Source organism: Martes martes (assembly GCF_963455335.1).
Source record: "Martes martes genome assembly, chromosome: 10".
NCBI classification, from domain to species: domain Eukaryota; kingdom Metazoa; phylum Chordata; class Mammalia; order Carnivora; family Mustelidae; genus Martes; species Martes martes.
Genome location: NC_137898.1, coordinates 4592772 through 4609152, shown reverse-complemented (window position 1 = coordinate 4609152; position 16381 = coordinate 4592772). Strand labels below are relative to the sequence as shown.

At 52.7% G+C, this 16381-nt stretch overlaps 1 protein-coding gene across 9 annotated transcripts in view; it reads left to right on the top strand.

The window, feature by feature from the left end:
• The first annotated feature begins 4696 nt into the window (after window positions 1-4696).
• The window catches only part of PPP6R3 (protein phosphatase 6 regulatory subunit 3), a 144388-nt gene continuing 132703 nt past the window's right edge, over window positions 4697-16381 (top strand). For 7 of the 9 annotated variants that reach the window (XM_080815914.1, XM_080815912.1, XM_080815911.1 and 4 more), the window contains exon 1: window positions 4717-4817. The gene's annotated coding sequence lies outside the window, so the exon portion shown is untranslated. Of the gene's footprint in view, window positions 4818-16381 lie in introns of all 9 variants that reach the window. The other 2 variants (XM_080815910.1, XM_080815913.1) reach the window with 2 other exon arrangements.

The window sequence follows — 16381 nt, the reverse complement described above, 5'->3', positions numbered from 1 at the left end:
GCTCTGCCTGCTCTCTTCCAAGTGAATCTGTCGGCACCCACTATGTGCAGATCCCTGCGCTTAAATCCCATGCTGGGGGACCCAGAGATGACTCAGATGGGGGCCCCTCTCTTGAGGGAGCTGCAGACAGTTTCCAAAGCCGAAGGCCGGAGCACTGTGTTCAGATATATGGGGACCCAGAGAGAATATCCTCCTCAGATGGGAGGGCAGGGAGGACTTCCTGGAGGAGGCGCTATCTGAGCTGTGTCATCTTCCTTTTTTTTTTTTTTTTTTAAGATTTTATTTATTTGACACAGAGAGAGACACAGCAAGAGAGGGAACACAAGCAGAGGGAGTGGGAGAGGGAGAAGCAGACTTTCCGCTGAGCAGGGAGCCCGATGTGGGGCTCCATCCCAGGACCCCGGGATCTGACCTGAGCTGAAGGCAGACGCTTAAGCGACTGAACTACCCAGGCGCCCCTGAGCTGTGTCTTAAATGAGGGGGTGAAGTTAACTTGGCTTATTTCATTTAAACTTCGCAACAGCCCAGCTAAGTGGCTGGTGTCCCCAGTTCGTAGTTGAGGAGACCACGGTCTGGGGGGAAATAATTAAACCAGATTTTTTCCACTCATTTGTTCAACCTCTCCTCTACACAAGGAATAGTGCCGACATCTGGGCGCTGCTCAAACCTTTCCCCCTTCCTTCCGAACCGCCTCCCCTCTGCTGTGACACCCACTACGCCCCAAGTCTCTGTCGCCCGTCTCTGGAGTCCTGCAGGTCTCACTCCCCACTGGCCCTATCAGTTGCTCGGCTCAGCCCTCCAGCCGTCTTCCAGAATGTGTGTGGCTCCTCCTTGCCCCGGGCCCAGCCTCCCCCTTGGGTCTTCCGCTGCCCCGCACGGTTGAACAAAACCCGCATGGCCAGATGTTGGTCATGTCCGCTGCCAGGCAGGACGCGGGGGAACAGGGATGTGGCAGGTGTGGAAAGTTCTGTCCCTGAGAAACCTGGGGGCTGGGGGAGTTGGGTGGGACGTGGTTCCTGCAGTGTTCTTTCTTGAGAATCACCTGACTGACTCTTCACATCACTGGGCCCCCCTCACTGGACCTCAATCCACTGAGCCACCCAGGCATCCCAGTTTATTTTGCTTTTTAAAGAGATTTTATTTATTTGACAGAGAGCGAGAGCGAGCGCGCAAGCAGGAGGAGTAGCAAAAGGAGAGGGAGAAGCAGGCTCCCTGCTGAGCAGGGAACCTGACGCAGGACTCGATCCCAGGACTCTGGGATCATGAGCTGAGCCAAAGGCAGACACTTAACTGACTGAGCCACCCAGGCGCCCCTGAAATATTAAACATTTAAAATTAACCCATAGGGGCGCCTGGGTGGCTCAGTGGGTTAAGCCTCTGCCTTCGGCTCAGGTCATGATCTCAGGGTCCTGGGATCGAGCCCCACATCAGGCTCTCTGCTCGGTCGGGAGCCTGCTTCTCCCTCCCTCTCTGCCTGCCTCTCTGCCTACTTGTGATCTCTCTCTCTGTCAAAAAATAAATAAAAATCTTTAATTAAAACAAAAAATTAACCCATAAAAGGATCAGGGGGGAAAGGGGAAGGTGGAGTTGTATGAACTCTGGAAGTTTTACGATGCTGAGGCCAATGCCAAGGTTCAAAGACACTCTCCTGCTTAAAGCCTGTCAATGATTCTCTAGGGCTCCCAGGGAGATAGGCTGAGCTCAGATACCTCCTCTTCCCCCAGGAAGTCCTCCCTGACTTCAACCCTTCCAGTTAGGTTAGCTCATCATAATTGGAGACTTTGGGGGCCCACTTATATTGGGCGAGGTACTGCATTATTTCATTTAATTATAGTGCACACGTCCCTGTGACTGTCCTCAGAGACTGGGATGGAAGAGCCCGAAGCGTGTACTGGCAAGTTCTCCGACGATGAAGGAGTAAAGGGATCACTGTGTGTGGCTGGGCTCTCCCCAAGCTCCCAGGAGGGCAGGTCCCAGCCCTCGCCCAGCCTCCCTCTCAGGCACGCCCCCACCCCAAGGGTTTTCTGCAGCCTCTCCCCTGCTCCTTGGTGTAGCTCCTGGGACCTGGCCCTCTCGCCCGCCCTGTGCTACTCCGGTAGCACCGCCTCGCTGCCCTTGCTCTAATCTCTCTTTTCCAGACCCTGGCCAGCCCTGAACACGCCCCTCTCTTACTCAGAGGTTCTTCCTGGCCCTCCCTCTCTGAGCAGAAACCCCGAGTTCCTTTGCCTATCCTCCAGTGCCTCCATGGGCCCCTCCCATTCTCCTCCCCCATACCCTGATCACCCCGACCCGATCCTCTGACAAATGTGCATTCTGCACCAGACTTCCTCAGTTCTCTCTGCCAGGTCCACTTGCTCCCCACCCCGGGACGTCTGTGTATTTGTCCTGCCCTTAACCCTCCGCACCAGCACACCTCCGGAGCTGGTTTCAGTCTGGGCTGTGTCCCTCACTCGCCCGGCGGCCTTGGGCAAGGCCCCTAGCCGCTCTGAGCCGCAGGATGGATGCAAATAACATCTGTTCTTGGGTGCTACCTCCCTAGAGGTCCAGCACCCTTCAGGGCTCAGACACAGGTCGGTAGGTATTATCAGCACTCTGCAGATAAGACCTGGAGAGTCTGGCTGGTTAGATCACCCAGCCAAGCTTACTCAGCGAATATGGGCCACACCTGGTGTCTGAATGGTGCCTGGGTTTGTGTGAACTAATCTGTGAAATGGGGATGATAATACTTTACAGTCTGGAGTACCAGCCACAGAGTTTTTCTAGAGAGTCTGCCTCAGGCTCTGCTGCAGGGGGGAGCTGGGGGAGGGGCACGTCCGCTCCAGAGGCCCAGCTTCCAACGCACTGGGGCTGACCCAGCTCTATTAGGTCTCATTCTCCCTGCTGTTTGGCCTGGGGACTCAGAGAGCCTGAGCCCGTGAGATGGAGGGAGCTCAGGCCCGCTGGGGCTGGTACAAAGAATGGAGGTGCGGGTACAGAAAGATGCTGAGCACCGGGGAGGCAAGCAGGTGGCCAGCTCCACTGGTCCTGCTCTGCCTACCCCCAGGGCCCAAGCTCTGTCACTTTTCTCAGGAAGCAGCTTGGGGAAGCTGCAAGGTAACCATGCCCTGCCTTCCTTGAGCTGTTGTGGCCATCTCTGACCAAGCCAGCCCCCTGGAGGGAGCTGCCCTAAAGAGGTCAGGACACCACCAACCTCCCTGCACGGAGCCCCCACGATGACTCCAGGCCTGGAGGCCAAGGCAATCCTCCGGGCCTTGAGGATGTTGGTTTCTCCTGGGCATGGTGGCACCGTCCCCAAAGCCCCGCACCATGCTAGCCATCGCCACTCCCTGCCCTGTCCGTCTCTCACCACAACCCAACCACCCCTACCTCCCCAGTGCTCCAAAGCTCGGTCTTGGCGTCTTGGCGTCTCTGGTCTCCCTCCCTGCCAGCCGGACCCAGGAGCCACGGCTCTATCCTCCCTGTTCGTGGTCGAAATGCCACCTGCCCAGGAGGGGCCCCCGCCACTCCGCGGCCTGCGTTACTTCCAGGCGTGTCCGACCGCCCCCCGCAGACCGTCCGAGCCAGGACTCTGCTCCCCACGCACCCGCGCAGGCGGGCACAGACCGAGTGCTCAGCGGAGCGCGGCCCACGCGCGGCCAGCACCCCCGGGGGACGCGCAGCGCCCAGCCTCCCCGAGCGCACGCGCACTGGCGGGCGAGCCGGGCCGCGTCCCGCCGAGCTCGGGCTGGTTCCGCGGGACCCGCACCCGCCAGCGCCTCTCAGCCTCGCGGCCAACTTCCGCCCTCGGGACTCGGGACTCGGGACTCGGGACTCGGGACTCGGGACTGCGCTTCGCTTCAGTTCAGAGGCCAGACGGGTTTCTGGAGAGAAAGTGCCCGGGATGGGCCAAGGTGGGCTACTCCTCCGGGTCCCGGCCCGGCCCTCCCGGGCAGGCCGGCAGGGCATGGGCGGCCCTGGGCGAGCATTTCTCGGAAGAGGCTCGGGTGTAAATGCTTCTGGAACACAAAAGGGACGCCGCCGGCCTCGCACTTCCCCCGCCCCGGGGACGGACGCGCAGCGGGGGGCGCCGCCCCCTGACCCGGCCCCTAGTCCGGACACACACTGGTCCCCACCTCGACCCCAACTCCTGACACAACCAGCGCTTGCGTCTGAACAAACCAGCACAGAAGACCACGACCCCCCTATAAAATTCGGCTGTGGAGAATGCGGGCATCGATCCCGCTACCTCTCACATGCTAAGCGAGCGCTCTACCACTTGAGCTAATTCCCCAGCTCGGGCCGCCCTTCGCCGCCGGAATGTACTGTGGATCACGTCATCGCGGGTCTCCGCTCCACCGCCAGGATTGGCTTGGCTCCCTTTGGTTTTAAAAAGCACTGGCTTTCGGATTGGTGGTCCAAAGCGTCCGTCAAACGGAGGCCCTGCTGTTGCTACGGCGTAGCGGGAACCAGCCAGGTTTCTCCGGGTTTCTGATTTGTTTCTCCAGACTCCGGGGTCCTAGAGGTTCCGGATCCGTCGAGTCCATGGGAAAAGAACGCTCCCCTCGCGCTTGACTGACGGGGCCTGTGAGCCAATCGGAGTGGGCGCAATCTGACCGCTGGGCGATCCAATAGGTTGCAGGGGGCGGGAGAGGAAGGCCAATGAGCGCGGGCCTGGGGGCGGAGATAGAGGCGCGATTGGCTGCGAGGCGGCCGGAGGGAGGGCGGGGGGAACTCAAGGCCTGCTTGATACGTCCGCCATTTTGGGCGCTTCGCTGATGGTGTCGGTGAGCGCGTTTCCCGCCTGAGCGCAACTAGCGGCGGGTCGCGGGCACCTCCAGGTAATGGGTGTGGGGGGGCGGCGGAGCGGTCCGCGGCGCAGGGTGCGCGGGGCGTGCGGCGCACGGGCGGCGGCGGCGAGGCCCCTCCGCCCGGCCTCGGCGGCGCGGGGAGGGAGCGTCCCGGCCCCCTCCCCTCCCCCCCGGAATTCGCCGCTCGGCCGCCGGGGAGGCGCGGCGCCCGGGCTCCCCGGGCCGTCCCCGCCCGCGCCTGTCAGCCGCCTGCTCGCGCGCCGCGGGTCGCGGGGGGCTTCGCCGGGCCGGGCGCCGGGGCGGGCCGCGGGCCGGCGGCGAACTTTGCGCCCGGGTTGACGTCCGCGGCCTTGCGCGGCGGCGGCGGCGGCGGCGGCGGCGGGCGGGGCGCGCCCCTAACCCGGACGGGCCCCGCTCCGCTGCGGCCGCGCCGCCCGCCCCGAGCGCCTCCCGGCCGCCCGCCCGGGAGAACTTCCCCCGGGCGCGGGCCGGGGAGCGTGTCAAGTTGGGGCGGCAGGTCGCCGTGGACTCGCGAAGGCCATTGTTGGGACTCCGTCTGCGGAAACAAGTTCTGTGGGTTTGGGCTCTTCGGCCGCGGAGTCATCGGCGTGCGCGGAGCCCGGCTCGGAGTGTTTGAATGGCCTTGCGAGCGGCGCCTAAACTCCGGTGCTGTGACTCGAACGTAGACCTGGTCACGAACGCCTCCCTGGCGAGGATAAGCAAGGGGGGTGGTCCTTGGAGCGGCTGGGAGGACCTCCCTCTTAAAGAAGCCCGTTCGCGGCCAAGTTGGAGGGGTTTCCTGCTCGGTCCTGCGCGCCCTCGTCGCAACCGGGACTTGCGGTGGGGGATGCGCGGACTGAGTCCTCGGACGTGTCCGTGTGTCCTGACGTTTCCGCCTCGGGCTCCGTGTGGTTTTCCCGGTGGTTCACGTTTTCTCCGCGGGTCGGCTAGAGCTTTGTTTATGTTCTGCCTTTGTGGGAGGGGCGCTTGGCGACCGTTTTCCTTCCGTCCCACAGCACTTGTTACTGTGGATATTGACCCACCGTGTAACAATGTGAAGTTTACTTTGATGGTGCCCTCAAGGTCATGGGGCAGGTGGGCAGCAAGTGGGGAAGGGACTCCGGATTTCCAGCCACTGGCGTGAATGCCTCCTAAGCGGTGGTGGTGTTTCCGCTTTCTCACCGGCGAAGTCAGAGAGTCTGGATTCAGGTCTGGGCTTCAGCACTCTCCAGCTCTGTGACCTTGGACAAGTTACTACACTTCTCTGCCTTCCCTGTAATGTGACAGTGATAGCAGTGACTGCCTCGTAAGTGTGTCGGGAGTGAATGGGCTGGAAGCCGTGTCTGGCACGTAGGATCAGCTCAGTGCAGTTGGTGGCTATTATTACTAATTTAAATTTGATTTCTAAATGTTTAAATTACTGTTTGGAAGTCAAATGAGTGTTGAGGTGACTTGGTGGCTGTCTTTAGAACGCTCTGTGTGTTTAACAGTTCTGCTGAGAAAATGAACTGGAAGTTATTTTTAAGTTTTTCAGGAGAGGGGTGGTTGAAGATTCGTTAAATTTCACACATTTAGGGGAGCAGTGCATTAGTGGTGGTACTTCAGAATGTTCCTCTAAGAGGCGGTTAAATAAAGAAAAGCCCATTAAGAGCTGGGGTCAGATTCTGTTCCTACTTCCCTTGGGCTGCTGGGATGATTGGGACTGGTACCAGCTCTAAGGTTTCTCCGTGTACTCCTGGGTTAGGGTTCTTGAGGATTGAAAGGTTGGTGTGTATTGAGACGTACTTGAGTGAACCCAGCTTGGGAGATAGCTGTTGTCCTGCATGGACGCTTCAGAAGCTGTTGCCTTTCAGTGTGTCTGATTGGGGGGGTCTAGAGTATCTAACAAAATGCCGTCCACTCAGTCACACATAGTCACAGTCTTTTAATTCCTGCCCTGTGCTCTTTTTCCTGGTCCTTGAAACCGTGCTTTCCTGTCCCTTGGTATTACTGCTTGGGACCTGCCTGGCTTTAATTGCACTGGGGAAATGTTTTTACACAGTTTTAAGTAGCGGGGAGCGTCTTGCGGTGTAACTTAAGGAGAGGAAGAAGATTGGGGTAAGAAAACTTTAGCTTTTGTATATAGCAAGACAAAACAAAAACTTGCTAGTTTGAATTAACTGCTTGAGAATCAGACCATAGCTGGATGGAAATGAATGGTAGTAAAATTAAGATTTGACAGGGTGAGGTTCACTTCAGGATAATTTTTGTATGGATTTGGTACAAAGGTAATGTGCTTATTACAGGCAAAAACCACCCCTCCCCCCAGTTTGTATTTAAATTCCATTTAGTTACCATACAAGAATCTCTTCCTTAAAACAGCATTTGTCAGGATTGGTGGTTAGTTTATTTCTATCATGAACTTGTGCCTTGCAGTTTTATATTTTGTGTGTTTGAGAGGCAGCATGAGTGTATATTGGTCTAAAATTCTACAGTGTTTTAATACCTCTATGAGTACATGATAGTGAAGTTCTAATCATCTGCTCACCTGAAGCTCAGCATTGAGTCTATTTCATAAAAAGCACAAGAAGCTATGGTTTGGTCCTCGTAAGTCAAGATCTGAGCCTCTATGTGGGCTGAGTAGCTCATTAGCTACTTTTCTTAGGTGAGCTGGACTGAAAAAAATAGGCCTGGGCTCTTGGCTTTTTTTTCTTTTTCTTCTTCTTCTTCTTTCTTTTAAAGATTTTATTCATTTATTTGACAGACAGAAATCACAAGTAGGCAGAGAGGCAGGTGGCGGAGGTGGTGGGGGTGGTGGTGGGGTGGGCGGGTAGGCAGGCTCCCCGCTGAGCAGAGAGCCCGATGCGGGCTATCCCAGGACCCTGAGATCATGACCTGAGCTGAAGGCAGAGGCCCTAACCCACTGAGCCACCCAGGCGCCCTCTTTTTTTTTTTTTTTTAATTTAAAGATTTTATTTATTTATTTGACAGAGGGAGAGAAAGAGCACAAAAGCAGGGGGAGCAGCAGAGGGAGAGGCAGGAGCAGGCTCTCTGCTGAGCAGGGAGCCCGATATGGGGCTCGATTCCAGGTCGCTGGGATCATGACCAGAGCCCAAGGCAGCTGATTAATCAACTGAGCCACCCAGGAGCCCCTGGGCTCTTGGCTTTAAGCAGCTTTCTTATTTTTTTTTCCTCAAGAGAACCTCAAGTAATTGTTTTTTTTTTTTTTTTTTTTAAACTCTAGGTAAATGTTTCTCAATTGGGGAGTGATTTGCCTTCAAAGAAACATTTGGCAATGTGTGGAGACATTTTTGCTTGTCACAGCTGTAGGGGTGGGAATGCGCACCCTGGCTTCTAGAGAGGATGGAGACCAGGGATGCTGCTGAGCATCCTGTAATGCACAGGACAGCATCCTAAAATTATCCAGCCCCAAATACTAATAGTGCAGAAATTGAGAAACCCCGTTCTAGATGGATGCTATACTGGCATGCATTAGAATTGTTCAGGACATCTTTTAAGACCATGGATGATAGACCCTCACCTCTGGAAATCTGTGGTAGTGTTAAGAATATTTTTTATTTTTTTAAAGATTTTATTTATTTATTTGACAGACAGAGATCACAAGTAGGCAGAGAGGCAGGCAGAGAGAGAGGAGGAAGCAGGCTCCCTGCTGAGCAGAGAGCCCGATGCGGGGCTCGATCCCAGGACCCTGGGATCATGACCTGAGCCGAAGGCAGAGGCTTTAACCCATTGAGCCACCCAGGCACCCCGAGAATATATTTTTAGAAAGCTACCCAGGTAATACTGAAGTGCAGCCAGGTTTTGGAACCACTGTTCAAGGCCATGGTTATTAGTGACTTCCTGTGGGTCGAGGAATCCTTTAGGTGATGTGAGCTCTGTCTCTGTGGTCCCTAGATGTAGTGGGGAGAGACCGTGTACATACATTATTCTAAGGTTCCTGAAGACTGAACTTTAAAAGAAATTTTAAATGAATTGATTTTATAATATAATTTAGAAACTCTTTTTTTGCCTTTACCTCATAAATCACATTACCATAGTGTGCTGAAACTTCGCACTCTCGGGTGTTTAGGGTTGGTTGCTCCTATGTTTAATAACTTAATACTGTGATTTTTGAGTTTTATATCCTTTGCTGTCATCCTGTGAGTGAGTCAGCTGTCAGTTATCGTTTTCAATGCCAGCGTCATCATCTTTTTTTCCTTTTGTAATGAAGACCTATTTCCAGAGAGTTAGCCTTGGATCTGTTTGCAAGTTCTGCCTTTTGAAGGCGAGACAGGTGTACTCCATGCTTCACATGTCACACAGGGACCCTTGCCTGCTAGTAAAAGGGGGTTCCTCTGGGCCCTGGACTCTGGCCCAAATGGGTGAGTGTTTTTTCCTCCTTGGGGGAGGGAGGATGAGGTTCAGTAATAGAAGGGCAGAGGTCCTTTTCTCACACATACTTACAATTTAGATCATCTAGTTTATTGAATGAAGGAATATTAGTTTAAAAACGATACACATTTCCAGCAACTGAATGTTAGGATCTGGATATATAAAAGGAGAAGACTGTGGAGGCACTTTCTAATCTTTCATCCTGAAAATCAGCTTATGGCTGTTGTTAAGAATGACAAGTGACCCCCCCCCCACCAGCTTCTTCTAATCTTCATTTATTTGATCCTCAAATATAGTAATTGAATCCTTACTCTGCCAGGAGCCGTATTAGGGACTCACTCATGAACAGGCACTTAAGGACTTGCAGTCTAGAGGGAGAGGTAGCAATTATAAAAGGGATGCAGTTTTGGCTGGGAGGCCAGGTAACAAAGCTTGTTAGAATTGTATATGGTGTAAGTAGGCTCCTTAGGGAGGCTCTACAGGCCTGGGAGGAAAGAGTTTAGGTTTGCTCCTTTGCTGGTTGAATTTGCCAGAAGTCTCTTGCCAAATAATAAAGTAGTTACACCTTTGTTTCTTGTGTGTATTAAGGGGTTACTTTGACTTGCCCTCTTGGTTTGGTGTGTTTTAGAAAGCAATGTCATTGCTCCTGTGCTGGTGAAGCTGTGTCGTAATGACAAATAGGATTGGCCTGTAGTGTTCCTTGCTCCGTAGATGTTGGTTGTCAGTCAGTCAGACTGGGAACACTGACGGGTTCTATACTATCAGAGGCTCGATATAAGTTCGTGTCAGATGTCTTGAGCATCCTTGGAATTGATTGTGCCACTGGTGGGGATGGACCTAGGTGGACTGGAGATTTGTTTTTTTTGGCCATGACTTTGGCTTAGATTTAGTTGCCACAGAAGCCCCTTTTCTTCCTCTCTCCCTCCTTATTTATTTATTTTTTTTACTTGGAGAGGGGAGATAGTTACTAGTTGGATCAATACCCAGTTTGTTTCAGGGTTTGAATGATGATGCACTGACTTCTGGATACCAGGTAGATCAGCTAGTGAAGAAGCAAGTAAAAGGAAAGGGAACCGTGGCAGTAGTTGAAAGGTTCTCACCTTAACAGGGACATTTTCATGTCATGGACTTGGCAGAGATCTAAGTTTACTCTTAGCAGAGGTGTTTTACTACTTGTCACTTACAGCTGGCTAGTGTTGACCTGTTTTTTAAGTATTAATGAAGACTACATAGTCAACTGTGAATTTATGCAAATGAAGTTTGGTACCTTCTGAACATCTTTTTTTTTTTTTTTAAGATTTTTTAAAAATTTATTTATTTGACAGACAGAGATCGCAAGTAGTCAGAGAGGCAGGCAGAGAGAGAGAGGAGGAAGCAGGCTCCCCGCTGAGCAGAGAACCCGATGGGGGGCTTGATCCCAGGACCCTGGGATCATGACCTGAGCTGAAAGCAGAGGCTTTAATCCACTGAGCCACCCAGGCCACCCCCTTCTGAACATCTTTTTACTGATGGGAAGAAGCTCTGATTTTGTACTTCTTGGTGACTCTGGAGAAAACTAGGGTCGTATTTCTTCCAGTTTCTTACAGTTTCACTATCTATTGACTTGGAATGGGTTGTGTGCCCCAGAGGTTGACTGCCGTGAAATCTGCTGACCTAAAGGAAAGATGGATTAAAGGTTGTTATTTTGGGACATTAAAGAGAAGAACAAAAAGGCTGCGGAAATAGGTGTCTGACTGAATGTTAGACTTGGAGAAAGCTGTTTGGATTGCTGGTTGGAGTCTTGAGTTCCTATACTGGAATATAAATCTGAACAGCAGTGCTGGTGTCAGAGACCCGCTTTGTCAAGAAGAGAAGGGAAAGGTTATGTGAGAAGGCGAGGCTCCCTGAAACCCTAATCAGGGCAAGTAAAGCAGGTATGTGACCTGCCCACTAAGCCATGCTCTGTGGTGGCCAGGTATGGTTCATAGAGGTTGGCTGCGCCTTGGTGAGGTCTGGGCTTGTGGTCCCTAGATGGGGGCAGTGGCAGGAAGAACACTGAAAAGTTTAGAGTTGTTTGGCTGTTCGGGGCTTTCTTTCTTTCTTTTTTTTTTAAAGATTTTATTTATTTATTTGACAGACCGAGATTACAAGTAGGCAGAGAGGCAGGCAGAGAGAGAGGGGGAAGCAGGCTCCCCGTGGAGCAGAGAGCCTGATGCAGGGCTCCATTCCAGGACCCTGAGATCATGACCTGAGCCGAAGGCAGAGGCTTAATCCACTGAGCCACCCAGGTGCCCCTCGGGGCTTCCTTTTTGAGAGTCATGGTTTTGGAGCTGGAACAGACCTGAGAGGTCATTGATTCTTTTTTTTTTTTTTTTTGAGGTCATTGATTCTTAGAGAAAAATATAGGCCATGCTGGAGAAGCTGACAATTTCAGTTCCTGGGTGATTCCTTAGGGTCTTGGTGGCCCTACTAGACCTCAATTTCTAATGTCGTTTATTTCAAGAGTGACATCACACCTGGATCTCACGAGATTGAGATTAAATGCTTAACTTCTGAATTGTTTCTTTTTGGTGGTAGTACTTCGTAGTTTTCTGTCATTGTAGTAGACGAGGGGATAGGGTCTCCAGTTTTCTTTTATTGACCTGAAGATACTTAGGGTTTCTCTTGCTTCTGGGCAATGGGCATGACACATCCGCCTTTGTTGCCTGCAAGCAAGACCCTGCCCCTTCTGATCACGGAATGCTCTTTCTACTGTGGACTGCTCAACCTCAGTTTATTACACCCTTACGTGGGTTCAGCAACTGTGCATTTGGCACCTATTGTAGACATAGTATTGTATTTTATTATTTTTTAAAAATTTTATTTATTTGACAGAGATCACAAGTAGGCAGAGAGGCAGGCAGAGAGAGAGAGGGGGAAGCAGGCTCTCCGCTGAGCAGAGAGCCAGATGCGGGGCCTGATCCCAAGACCCTGAGGTCATGACCTGAGCTGAAGGCAGAGGCCTAACCCACTGAGCCCCCCAGGCACCCCAAAACATAGTATTTTAAACTAAGGGAGTTTTCACAGATTAATACTGTTCTCTTTCTCCAGTTCAGAGTATACTGTGGAGGTCAAGAGTACGTAAGGATCTAAAATAATTGGCCTTGAGTTCTGGTTCTCACAGTCTTCCAGCTGTGTAATCTTTTTTTTTTTTTTTAAATGATGTTGTGTTTTTCATTTTATTTATTTTTTAAAGATTTTATTTATTTGACAGACAGATCACAAGTAGGCAGAGAGACAGGCAGAGAGAGAGGAAGGGAAGCAGGCTCTCTGCGGAGCAGAGAGCCTGATGTGGGGCTCGATCCCAGGACCCTGGGATCATGACCTGAGCCGAGGGAGGAGGCTTTAACCCACTGAGCCACCCAGGCGCCCGTCAGCTGTGTAATCTTAATACTGGATCACATCTTTGTTCCTTAGTTTCATTATCGGTGACATCAGTATTAAATGTAAACTAATGAGCACAATGCCTAGCATAGGGCGGTGTTTTTATTACTATTATTGCTGTTAGCAGTCTTCTTCCTAATAACGATAGAAGTAAGTTCAGAAATGACTCCAATGTAAGACGCAGTGAAAGTCCTAAGGAAGTGAAGTGGCACGTTGAGGGCACCTGGAGAACTTTGAGGTCTGACTAGCTGCTCTGAGGAGGTCCTGAGTGGTGATGCAGGTTAAGAGAGGTTATGGAGGGGCGCCTGAGTGGCTCAGTGGGTTAAGGCCTCTGCCTTCGGCTCGGGTCGTGGTCTCGGGGTCCTGGGATCGAGCCCCGCATCGGGCTCTCTGCTCGGCGGGGAGCCTGCTTCCCCCCTCTCTCTGCCTGTCTCTCTGACTACTTGTGGTCTCTGTCTCTCTCTGCACCAAGTAAATAAATAAAATTAAAAAAAAAAAAAAAAAAAGAGAGGTTATGGAATTAGTGTTTGTATGCAGGTGGTTTCTTTCTTTCCCTATTTGGATCATATTATACATGCTTTACTTAGGGAAATGTGATAATAGTTTCTTTCTTTGATGAGAGGAGAGATAGTAAATTTGAGGTTTTGCATTTTGCTTTCTAAAACAGTCTTTAAAATCTTTCTTTCTGGCACTTACGACGTTATAAAAGTAACTCCATTTGCTCTAGAGTCTCCTATGTTATATAGAACCATAGTTCTCAGTGTGCTGTGTTCTTGAAAATTACGTATGCCTTAAAGGATCAAAGCATTTTAACAAATGATTGGGTCTTTTTTATTTTGCATTTAATTTCTTTATAGATTCCACATATAACCAGACAGCACTTTTTTCTTTTTTGTTTTTTTCTTTTAAAGATTTTATTTATTTATTTGAGAGAGAGAGAACAAGTATGAGCTGGCAGGTGAGGGGGGTGGCAGAGGGAGAGGGAGAAGCAGGGAGCCTGACATGGGGCTTGATCCCAGGTTCCCGAAATCATGATCTGAGCCAAAGGCAGACGCTCAACCAACCGACTGAGCCACCCAGGTGTGCCCCTAGACAATGCTTTTCTGTAGAGGGCCAGTTAGTAAATATGTTAGGCTTTGCAGGCTGTGTGATTTCTTTAACTACTCAGCTCTGTCGTTTGGATATGAAAGCAGTCATAGATGACATGTAAACAGATGAAGGTGACTGTTGGGGCACCTGGGTATCTCAGTGGGTTAAGCGACTGACTCTTGCATTCGATTCAGGTCTTGATCTCAGGGTTGTGAGATCAAGCTCCGCCTCAGGCTGTTTGCTGCCTTAAGCCTGCTTAAGATTGTCTCCCTCTGTCCCCCCCAACCTCTCTCTCCCCCCTTTCCAGAAGAAAAAAGCAACCCACAATACAGAAATTAAAAAAAAAAAAAGAAGGTGGCTGCCTTCTAGTAAAATTTTATTTACAAAAACAGGGCGGAGCATATAAATATCAAATAACCAAGTTGTACATTTCCAGTGAATATGAAATTGTCAATTATAAGTCAGTGGAGAAATACTAAAACTTCTGAAAAACAAGACCACACATGCGCGCGCATAGGTAGTGTGCTGGATTTGGTCTGTTTTTCTCTAATCTAGTTTTTTATTTTAATTTATTTTTAAAGATTTTTAAAAGATTTATTTATTTATTTATTTGACAGAACAGATCACAGGTATACAGAGAGGCAGGCGGCGGTGGGGGTGGGGTGGGGTGGGGTGAGAATCAGTCTCCCCGCAGAGCAGAGAGCCTGATGCCGGCTCGATCCCAGGAATCTGAGATCATGACCTGAGTCGAAGGCAGAGGCTCAACCCACTGGGCCACCCAGGCGCCCCTCTATTTTAATTTTTAATGAGATCCTGTGTTCAGAGAGTATATAGCTGCATGCGTAAGTAGTAATGTTAAAACCAGCAGCTGTGTGCCCCTGACCAGCCTGAGAACTAGAACGCTGCGGCTGGCTGCCTCTGGCTGCCTCTGGCTGCAGGTAGTCCCCCGACCTCCTCTTCTTCCTCTTCATCTCCCGAAGGCAAGCACTGCCCTGCACCTGCCGCTTTCTTGCTTTCTGGTTTTGCCATAGGTGATTGTGTCCTTTTATGATGTCACTTAATTCCGCAAGTCTTTAAACAATACAGGTAGAATCATTTTATTCTATGACTTCCCCCCTCCCCCACATTGTTTTTGAAATTTTTTATTCAAATGTTTGGGTCCTTAGTAGGTCTTAGGCACTAAGATACTTACCTTGGTGCTGGGTCTGTCAGCAGGAGCAAAGCACACAAGTGTCTGCCCTCGCGGGGCTGACATTGCGGGGGTGGGGGTGGGGGGGTGGGCCTTGACAGGTCGGTGGAAGATGAAGCCGTCACAGCGTGGGTGACGGAGCGGGGAGAGAAGTGTCGCGGGGAAGTGGGCGGACGGAGGCTGTGTGGAGATGGGAAGGTGGTCCGGGTGGGCCTCCCGCGAAGGGGCGGTGTCACAGAAGGAGGCGGCGGAGGGATCCTGTGGCTGCGGGTGGGGGTGGGGTGGCGGTGTGGGAGGAGCCGGTCCGGCCCAGCCCTGCGGGAGATGCGGGGACTGTGCCCGCAGTGTTGAAGGGACGCTGGAGGGGCCGGCGGCTGGTGGGGGGAGCCCGAGGGAGAGTGGCAGGAGATCGTGGGGGGTGGGTAGCGGTGGTCCTGGGGGGCCGGTCACACAGGCCAGTGTTAGGATGTTATCTTCCTCTCGGAGTGAGATGGGAGGTCACTGTTGAGCAGAAGTGTGACGTGAGATCCGACCTGTGTTTTCAGAAGGACCCCCTGAAGCTGTCAGGGTAGCTGTCCCCGTGCTGCCCCCGAGCCAGCAAGCAGCGATGGCGGCTCAGGCTGAGGGGGCACAGGGTGGCCCTGAGCCGTGGTTGGGTTCTGGATGCATCTCGAAGGTGGAGCCGACAGGGGCTGGGGACAGATCGAAGGTGGGCGTGGGAGCAGAGTGGAGGGTGGTACTGGGGGCTTTGCGCGCGGGGAGTTGTCATCTGTGAAGAGAGGGATGACTGCGGGAGCGGTGGGCCCTGGACGTCACATCCAGAGTTGGGTTAAGCTTGGACATGGGAAGTTCGCGGAGCTTTTGGAGACCGAGGGAGACACTTGCAGGATTCGGGGTCTGGAGTTGAGGGGAGAGGTCTGGGCTGACGCCAGAAGTGTCGGAGGCTTGTGTTTGGATGACACTTGAGCGCCCTGAGGAGTGAGGACCGAGCAGGGGCGACAGGGAAGGGCCTCCTCTGAGGCAGAGGACGACCGGCCTGACGTGCAGTGGAGAGTGTCACCGAGGAGGGAGGGAGAACCTGGGCCCGCGGCTGCTGCCGCCGTCCCTTCAAGTAAAAAGAGGGCCGGGGCTCGCCGCGCGGCTTTGGCAGCGGAGAAGCTGCTGGCAGCCTTGACCAGAGCCCTTCCCGCTGGCCCCCGGGGGAAGCCTGGGAGGGAGGTTCGCGGAGGACGCGAGACGAGGTGGCAGGTGAAGTTCTGTCGCTGCGGGCAGGTGCGGGACCCGGGCACGGTTTGTTGAGATGCGGGAAATCACAGCGTTTTGGCAACTGTGCCGGGAGATGGTTCTTTCCAGAGTGAGCCACCCAGCGAGGCGGGAGGCGGACCCTCGCCGGAGGGCTCTCGGGGAGGCCGCGGCCGCGGGGGGGCGGGTGGGCGCTGAGAGGCGGGAGCGGCGGTCGGGCCGCGGGAGCAGCGCGCGTGTGTGCGGCGGCTCCTCTTTTTCCTCTTTTTCCTCGGGGGAAGCAGGGAGACGGGCTCAGCGG